We start from the raw sequence: 9,893 nt of genomic DNA, 5'->3' as shown, positions 1-9,893 counted from the left end.
CTGGCTCTGCTTCCTTGCACAGCTTTTCCTTCCCCCATGGACCTGTCTGTGTCTGAGCCCTGGAGTTGTTTGGTCTCTTTCACCCTCTGGATTCTCCCCCAGTGGGTGCTGCAGTGAACTGGGAATGAGGGGCAGGTGCCAGAGAAAGGGACACAGAGATGCAGCTGTGGACTTGTCATGGCACAAGCACAGGGACCCTGAGGCACAGAAACAGGCAGGTATCATTTCACACCCTTCCCTGCTCTTTGCATTTCCTGCAAGCTTTCTGGAGCATTGCTGGAAATATTTTGTAATTTCTGAGGTGATTTACACAACACCTCACAGGACACACTCATGGTATCAGGAGAATTATGTGATATACTATGGATTCATGTCCCTAGAAAATACCAAGGTTCTGATTGATTAGTTACTGTTTGAGTCTAGAAGTGGGCAGTACAAACTTCCATTTTTCACTTTCAACTGCTCATGTGGAAAGCACACTATATTCTTCCAGATCTTTGCACATTATTTGTTAGTCACATACAAAAAAAAAATTGTATTTACATCCCTACTCAACATAAGGAACCCAAACTACTGGCGTATCCATAAGACTACACAAAAAGAAGGCAATAAATATGTTTTGCTTTCCACTTCAGACAAATCTTGGATTTTTGATTTTTCATTCTATTTGAAGATTTTTCATTCTATTTGAAGTTTGAAGAAACTTGTAGGTTTTTTGTTATCTCTAGGCTCTGAACTGGGAGTTGTCATTGTTGTGAAACCAAGATTAATCAGGATTAATACAGAAATAGATGTTCTAATCTATCCTTACACTTCTGTGGCAGAAGCTGCTGGTCCCTAGGAAGGCTAGCTGGTGATTTCTGTCTGTGTTCAAATATTTAAAGCAACAATATTTAGTCTCACACTTTATATTTCAGAAAAACAATTTAATGGCATCTTAACATTGCTTTCATATCTTATAACATGCATATTTTACTCTTTATGAAGATGAAATATCTTTTAATGCAAGTAACTCTATTGAAACTTCCATTGTAGAAATTCCAAAACCGTTTTAACATAGTGAAAACAAAACAGTCTAAAAAGACAGGTCTAACAGCCAGTGAAATGGAAAAAAACAGAAGACTTCAGGCAAAAGTGCATACATTTAACACCTACATTTCTTTCACTGTGCTATCTATTCAGAAAAACAGTAAATTTAAAAGAACAGAAGTTCTTTAAAACCAGAATTTCTAATGACAGAAGCAGCTTTGAAACAACTTTCTATGTAGTTCTACTTTTTTCAAAATTTTAAATTGGCTAATTTGTGTCCCAACATTTTGAAGCACAAGGGAGGAAAGGTGGAAAACGCTCTGCAGGGGGATGCAGTTATAGAACTATGAAGTTTATATGTGTAAAGGAAATGAAAATAATATTAAACACACTGAGCACGACAGAAAAATGCAACCAAGTGCTAACTCAGAGAATAACAACGCTGTGGAGGCACCGGGAAGCAATGCCAGGGCACTGGGCCTTTCTGCATTTTAAGCAAAGAGCTTTACAGCTTCTGGAATTTTTCTTTTCCTGTCCATTTTGGAAACCGCCGCCCACCCCGCCTGGCGCATTCTCCTCATGGTTTGGAGTTTCAGTGCAGAGCCTGGAGATTTCCCATGGCATGGAGCTGGTGTCTAGGAAGGGAAATAAAGCCACCCATCAGTTTCTGTAAACAATCTCATTAACTGTTTGGTTTAATCTTATGAAAGGATAACATACCTTTTTTGGTGCTGTCGAATGTAATTGTGAAGCTTGTGGATAATCTTTGTACAATTGTTTAAACATTTCTTCTTCTGAGACTATGCTCTAATAAATTAAAAAGTTGTTTAGTCACACTATATTAAAAAATACTTTTTCTATCCCTCTCAGGATATTAAACTATTAAAAAAAAAAGTTAAGATGTTGTTATGAGGCATAACAGTTCAATAAAAAGAATGCAAATTATGTACATATAACCACAATTCCAGAAAGAGCCAATCAAGTAAAAATATACACATAAATACTGGCTTGAATGTAGAAGCCCCAACCCTTTATCTTCACTCTTAGACACAGCAGTGAGCACAAAGAACTGTTCAGCACAGGATTTGTTCTCTGGCTCTTACCAGGAGGTCAGTGTGCTCAGAGCTGTCTGACTGACAATCCAGCTGGACAAGCACTTTTTGCTTTTTCCTTGTGCTCTGCTCCGAGGGCAGGTTTGTGCTTCTTCCACTTTGCAGTTTATCTGTTGGAGGAGTCTTTATAATATATGTCTGGGAAAGAAAATGTTTGTAGTTTTAAATTCTATTTTATGGAGTAAATATAGAGTCTAAACCCAATCTCATGACCCACTTTACAGTCTGAGTGTCCAAGAAGACACCTGAGAGATGTGGTGGAATTATTTTCTTTCCATCCAAACACGAAGCAAAGACCCAAACAAAGTGGGGTGGGGTAGAAATATCCTTTTTTTGGTTGCCAAACTAGGAGAATGAACAGGAAGCTGTGGAAGAGTTGAGTTTCATAGCACATTGTTCTCTATGTTTATCTGCAGAAATTCTGGTTATTCTCAATTGCAGCCACTACACGTGGACTGTATCAAACATCTCAGAAAATGGAAACTAACAAAACTGCAGGAAGAGGCTTTCAGAGAAAGATTGACAGCAATATCAAGATTGGTGTTACTTGAAACAGCCCTTTCACTAGAAGTTAAACTGAGAAACATTGCAATAGTCCAGTGCAGTCCTTTTTTAGAAAGGTAACACCAAAACGATGGTGGATTCTGTTGTTCCAAGATGAAAACCACAAGCAAATTCCTGACAGGGAAGAAGGGCAAGTTCTGCAGTATTCAGTATTCAGGAATACTTTGATACTTCAATAATTTTTACAGCTATATAAACTTTTTTCCCTTCCATAGAGAAAAAAGTGCTTTTATAAATGGACACTTTTGAAGACTAAGTAAAACAATTCTAGAGATATAAAGCAACAACTGAGAAAGAAAAATGACACACTGGGAGCCCTTCCATAAACTGCTGTCTAATGTCTCCATGGAATGGGATCACCCTTTAAAATCCCTGCTTATCTCAGGAAAAAAAAATTAAGCATCTACAGAGAAGTAAGAAATACAGAGAAGTAAGAACACAAAATGTGTTTTGCTGAACACAAATAATTTATCATGGCACTTCAATTGATTCTACACATATAAATACTTCCAAACTCTAAAACCAATTAAAAAGTTAAAGTTACCTTGTGTTTCTTTTCACTTTCAGGAATCATATTTCGAGAGTGCTCTTTTACAAGATTCTCCTAAAACAGAGTTATGTGATAGGAAGGAAATATTTATTTGAATTCAGTTGTTAAGAATCTTCTTGGTGTAATTACAGAACACAGTTTATAATCACAGACTGTTACAAACTTCACACAAATATATGACCAGACACGGTTTTTCTATTCAATTTCATTCCTTACACAACTTCTAGAGCACAAGCCCAGGCCACACCTCACCCACACTGCTCAGTTAGTGAAAAACTCCACCTTTTCTTCAATTTCTGCTTTCAGCTGTTCCTTAAGGGATGACAGTTCACGTTTCAAACATGACAGCTCATTTTCCTAAAAACAATTAAATAAAGGCTAGGGTTAACTATGCCCAATCCAGAAAAAAGAAAACAGTCCAAAATAATTAATAGGGATATTCATTAGATACAAAAGATAATTCTATTGGTTTTTCAACCCTATACATAAAGCTTTGCTTTACCTTGTTTAAAATTAAAGACTGAAGTACTATAGGAAACAGGTAGTTGATCATAAGTGTTCAAGGTAAGACCTTAAAACACTTGGGAGAATGGGGTGAGAGGGCAGAATCGAACTATTTAAAACAAAAATTTCCTTTTCAAACTGTGAAGTCAGAACATGACACACTGGCTGGAAGAGTAGACACAAACACACTGCTACTCCCATTTATTTTTAGAAGCATTTGGAGTTTTTAGTGCCCAGAATAAGATCTGTAAGACAATAAAAGGAAATAAATTAGTGGGCTGATTTTTACTGTTCAGTCCCACTAAAGCAGATAGTTAACCCTTCCCCAAATATTCAATAGGAAGAAGTAAAACATGACATTTATAATTCTATTACACTCAAGGTGTGTGGGTTTAACACAGCTTGGCTCTCAGTGGGGGTGGAGTGTTATAATAACATATTCTATTATTGGCTTTTCACAAATATTAAAATGAATGCTGTATGTATAATGTTGGAAAACTCTGCTGTATTAATACAGTTTCTTTTAGTTCTGCTATTAACAAAACTTAGAAATAGTAGTGTGATAAATACATATATTTTTCTTGGAGTATAAAATGATGACGTAAAAAGGTTTTGTTCATGTATGAGAATGATAAAAATGAGAGAATGGTAAAAAAAAAGATAATCAGGAAATTGTTCACATTCTTGGATTATCGGACACCAGAACCCCAGGGAAGAAAAAAAAAATTGATTTACAGGTTGTGGTGGGGGGGGGGGATGATTTTGAATAATGTTTGAAGATCTATGAATATACAACATGTTGATGCATTTAAAGAAGTGTTTTCTGAGTTAGTGGGTGGTCTTGGCTGAATGTCAAGCACCAAGCCTTTAAAACCTTTTGCTTTATTTTTTGTCTCATTGTTTTTTATTCAACCTTTTAAATTTTACCAGGAAAGGGAACCTCGTTTTTCACAGGAGGAAGCCACAGAAGTGGCTTCTGAGAGAGAAAGCTTCTTCTGTTTCCAGCAGAGCCAATTTCTGAAGGTGCTGATGATGGACACATTGCTGGTCTGATTTTAAAAGTTGGTAATGCCTCTGTGATGACAGATTTAAGGAAGAAAAAACCTGTGTGCACTTCTTCTTCTTCTTCTGAGGGGTGGAAATGTGCGGCAGTAACGGTGTTGCAGTGTTCTCATCCCTCATGGTTTGAGGGAGATGTTGCAGTGTGTTCTCATCCCCCATGGTTTGAGGGAGATGTTGTGGTGTGTTCTCATCCCTTATGGTTTGAGGGAGATGTTGCAGTGTGTTCTTATCCCTCATGGTTTGAGGGAGATGTTGCAGTGTGTTCTCATCCCTCATGGTTTGAGGGAGATGTTGCGGTGTGTTCTCTTCTCAATAATTTGTTCCATTCCCCCCTGCATTGTTAAACTGTACCTTCCCACCTAGTTGTCCATCTTGCCCTAAACCTGCCCCTTGATCCAGAATGTTCCCTGTTCCTCCTCCCATTAAGTTGTCAATCCCACTTTTTACCTACCCTTTACTTTGGAAACTTCCCTGTCAATTCCCTGTTCTTTGAAGCCCCATTGATCTGTTTCAATTGTTCCCTCCCCGTGTTTCCTTGGGTTATGTATTGTAAACCTCACCTTGTGCTCCTCCCCAGCCTTCCCCTATTGGTAAAGAATTTGTGCCCTCCCCGAGAACCTCCCCTGTATAAATGTCCCTGCACACCCAGTTTCTTGGTCTGTCATCCCTGGAAAACTGAGATCAACCTTTCAGAGCTGCAAAACCCTGTAAGAACTTTTCAATTCATTTTTACAAGTGACAAACTGACTAGAGATCACGTTTTGTCTCCCTGTGCTGTTGGTGGGCAACAGGGAGGGACTGGGATAAAAGGTGTTCTAAAGGTTTATTTTAATTCTCATTACCCACTTTTAAATCTATTTATAATACATTTTCTCGATATTGTTGAAGTTCGAACTTGTTTTACCCCTAAACTGTTTTTCTCCTAATCCTTATCTCAATTCATAAACCCTTCAATTTTTCTTTCCCCTCCTCTACTCAACTACAGAAGAGAAAAATGAGTGAATGGTTTTTTTGTGCGTGCCTGAAGCTTAGCCAGTATCAAACCACTACACAAGAACATCAGCCCCTCCACTGAATTATTTAACATTGGAAAGTACTCCTTACCAGTGCTCTTGCTGATGATAACTGCTTTTGCTGATTAATTTTATATACTCTTAATTCTGCATCTTTTTCTTCAATCATTTTATCATATTCGTTCTGTGTTAAAAAAAACCAAACCAACAACAAACTCAAAACATGTGATTTGTAACATGGAAATGTTACAATTATAGATCTATCCAGTCTTAAAACATCATTTTTTCAAACAGGCTCCTCAGAAGATTCAGAAAGCACCATGAACAAATGCTTCTGCAGAAACTGCAGAAATCAAATGCTCAATGCAGTATTATTTTGTGGACTGGCAGAGTGTGCTTTATTTCTATGCAATATGTGTTCTGCAGCTAAGAGCCAGCCATGCTATTTTTATTAATGGGATCTGCTAAAGATACTGCAAAAGAGAGTAACAGAAAGGTAAACTAAAATGTGTCAAGATAAACTGCTGACAGGCACTAAGTAATTTCCCCAGAGAAGGAGGCCAAACTGATACTGATAAATACTGCATTCAGAGGGTATTAAAGGAAGCCTAACTTTAAAACAAAAAATTAAATCCTAGAAGTTTAGAGAAATGAAATTTATCTGCCCATAGGCATGTTTTCAAAATCTTCAAATGAATTTGATTTTAGGTGATGAAAAGTCAAGCATGTGTTCAGCTTCCTTTTCCCAGACTCAGGCCTCTTTGTGGGTTTGAAGGGTTATTAACACATTACAAATGCCAGCAATCAGTAAAATCTCTTACCTTGTGCTTTTCCATAAGTGCCACCATTTCAGTTATCTTGTGCTGACAGTGGATATCAGTTTCTCTCTGTATCACTGCTGCTTCCTCATAAAGCAACCTCAGCTTTTCTACCTGGGAGCAGTACATTGCATTTCATTCATAAACATAACAATATATGTTTTAAAACTATTACTTTAATTTCTTCTTCCCCTTGTGGGTGCAATGTAGTCTTGGACTTCATTTGCTTCTGAAATCCTTTTCAAATCTGACATCTTTTATGCAGATTGTTAAAATGGGCAAGATTAAAGGTACAAGTTCACTTTGAACCCAAAGGCCATTTCAAGCACTCTGCCCTAACATTTCTTAGCATTACAAAAATGTGTGGGCAAAAAAATACTAATATGGGAGAAGTTATAATCTCATTTAGCTATGCTGACTTTATACCAAGGGTAGAATTTCTTTGAACTATATCTAGAAAGAAAGAATTTTTAACTGGGTTCTTATTTTCAAAGACATATTCAAATATTTCAACTTAAGCACCTGATGTACTAAAGCTTTGCTCACAGGCATACACAACAACCATTTCTGTTGATAAGACCGAAATGTAAGAGCAAGGGCTCTGGTCAATAAAGCTTCATAAAAACATTTTAAATAAAAAAAAAATTAATTGCAGTAAAAATTAACACCTCTCACCTGTTCGTTAAGTTTCTTTTCATTCACTTTTCTTGTTTCTATCTCTTTTTGATAGATGTCAACTGCTTCCTTATGTTGCTTGTTCATATTTTCCATTTCTAACTGCAATTTCTTCACCTTTTGGGAATGCAGAATTGCTGCTGTTATTTGTTTAGGAATTAATATGTTAATTTTTTTTTATCTCTTATTTTTGAGCGGGAACACACTGTTACTTCTCAGGCATATGATTAAAGTGCTTCCTATTTAAAAGTTCAGCTTTTTTTTTTATAAAGAACTGAACTTTGTCCTGAAGTGAGTTAGAAAATACTCAAAGAACCAATGGCAACAGCACAACGGGAAAGACAGCCCTAAAGGCTGTGAATTCCTTGGAAAAAACCAAATACAGATGGAGATTTTATTCTCTCTCTTGTAATTCTATATAAGATTTTCACAGGTTTTATGGGACATTTTCCTCCCAGCTGTGCATTCTGATTACAGTTTTTCCTTTTAAGTTTCTCATATGAATATCCTCCCAAAAGTCCACTTCTTTCTCTAAGTGCAGTACCCAAAGCTGGACACAATGTTCCCATCAGAGGGGTTTCCACTGCAGAACACATTTAAAGAACAGCCTGAAGTGAGTAATGTATGTAAGTCTTTTAAATGCTTTTCTGTCACAATGGGGTTACTGTTCAGTCCACTACCAATAAAAGGAAAAAAAAGAAAGGGACTGATTGGAAACATAATTAATTGTGATGTGAAGTCCATCTCTTTTAAATGTCCAATTGTCAGTGCCCAATGATTAAAAATGGAAGCATCTTCTAAAAACTATGAGCTCATTCCTGCAAAATCTGTATCCCAGATCCATAACCCAGCTCACAATGTATTAAACCAGTACTGTCATTAGTTACACTGGGACTTAAAAACACTCACTTCATCTTCTGTGTGATGTTATTTAAACCTACCTTCCCTTCATGAATACTGGTTTTCTTGCTTTCTGCAGTAATTTTCTTTTTCAGCACCTGATTCTGTTGAAATAAAACAAAACAAGCACTGCACTTTAATAAGTTAACAGAATTATGTAATGGTTTAACTGTGTCAAGAATGTCAGAATCTTCAAAATTCCAGCTTTCATCAAGTTCCTGTTATTGAATGGAGTTCATTCCATAACTTTCTCTTGTGCAGTTCAGGTTCCAGAACAATTCTCCAAACAAAAGAATGCTCAGATAATTACTGTGCAAATCCTGTTTCTTCATGACCTTAAGAAAGGCTCCCCCTGAGCAACAACAGGGAATAACAAACGAGGGGCAGAATGGGAATTAAAACTAAGATGCTGCTGACAGAAAGTGTGAAGACGTCATGACCAAAAATACAAGTTATGTATATTTTACAGTGAAGTTTCTACAATTTGTGCTAGTGCAGAATTCTTTTCTACAAGTGGTAACTGTGATGGGTCCTTATTACAAGTACATAAATAATACTATATAGTAAATGAAAAAAGTATAAGTTTGTTAAAGATATTATTTTTGTAATTGCTTTTTTCAAATTAAGGCTAATTTAACAGATCAAGTGATTCCAAAGACGACTCCTTAATTTGCTCAGTTAGGATAAGAAAGGAACATTTTTAAATTACATAGGTGTATCTAAAGATATCACAGCAGATGAAAAATGCTGAAAAGTCACCCCAAAATACCATGTGTTGATGTATTTGTGACTCTCAAAATCTCTACACACCTCCTGCTGCAACTCTTCAAAGCATTTGGCTTTATTTTCCATCTGCTTCTTTAAATTACTAACCTGAAAGAGATATTTCAAACATTAATTAGTTAAGTCCTAAACATTATGCCCTGTGTTAGCAATTTCTGTCAACATTCCCAAACATGCACTTGCACCAGTCTGGTTTATTCTGATGGGACTGAAACACAAGCTGCTATCTTAGAATGACTGGAGTTTGAGCCATAAAGTATTACAAGATGTTAATTAATTTAATTAATAGCAGTGAACCAGTTCCTTAGCAGTTATAGAGTCAAGAAAGAAAGAAGAGAAAATCCTGCAGTATCTTCACAATTTCAAAAATACATTTGTATGAAGTTCCCCACAATCTATGAAAAAACGAATTTTCCCAATTATTTTCTAGACTCTTCAACTGCTTTTCCTTTCCTGAAATTTCATTTTCAATACTCTTAATCTGAAATTAGAATTGTAAATCTTTGACTTTTACAATGAAATTGTGAAATCTGTTTTAATGCTAAAAACCCCAGGTTGCTTTGAAACTACAGAAAGTAAAAATATTTGAATCTATTTAAGCTAGAACTCACATTACATATAAAAACTAATCTAGAGCCCATCCATCACCCAGTGGATATATGAAAAAAAAAAAAAAAAAACGAAACAGGTTCCCTGTTTGCTTGAAATCAAACAAATCTTTAATATTCAATTTCCCAGCAAGGAATAAACATCCCTGTGACTGTGCTTGTCTTTCAAAATACCAGGGCTCAGCATGTGGACACACAATGTCACAGCTGGCAGCAGCTGTGACAGGAGAAAGCCCCTGGCAGAGACCACATCCCCCAGGCAGAGCTTTGCAGAA

The 9,893-nt window shown here is 36.5% G+C and overlaps 2 long non-coding RNA genes across 2 annotated transcripts; both read right to left on the bottom strand.

The window, feature by feature from the left end:
- Positions 1-905: 905 nt before the first annotated feature.
- LOC148218255 (uncharacterized) lies at positions 906-2,279 on the bottom strand. Its single transcript, XR_015800504.1, has 3 exons — positions 2,133-2,279; positions 1,750-1,836; positions 906-1,664 (listed from the first exon to the last, which is right to left on the bottom strand). It is a non-coding gene; the product is annotated as an uncharacterized LOC148218255 (long non-coding RNA).
- A 3,642-nt stretch (positions 2,280-5,921) lies between these two features.
- On the bottom strand, positions 5,922-8,333 carry LOC148218254 (uncharacterized). The gene is made up of 4 exons (XR_015800503.1): positions 8,269-8,333; positions 7,328-7,444; positions 6,656-6,766; positions 5,922-6,018 (listed from the first exon to the last, which is right to left on the bottom strand). It is a non-coding gene; the product is annotated as an uncharacterized LOC148218254 (long non-coding RNA).
- Between the last annotated feature and the right edge of the window lie 1,560 nt (positions 8,334-9,893).

This window comes from Sturnus vulgaris, unplaced genomic scaffold (assembly GCF_052056855.1).
Source record: "Sturnus vulgaris isolate bStuVul1 unplaced genomic scaffold, bStuVul1.hap1 Scaffold_192, whole genome shotgun sequence".
Classification (NCBI taxonomy): domain Eukaryota; kingdom Metazoa; phylum Chordata; class Aves; order Passeriformes; family Sturnidae; genus Sturnus; species Sturnus vulgaris.
This window is presented reverse-complemented; position numbering and strand designations above follow the sequence as displayed.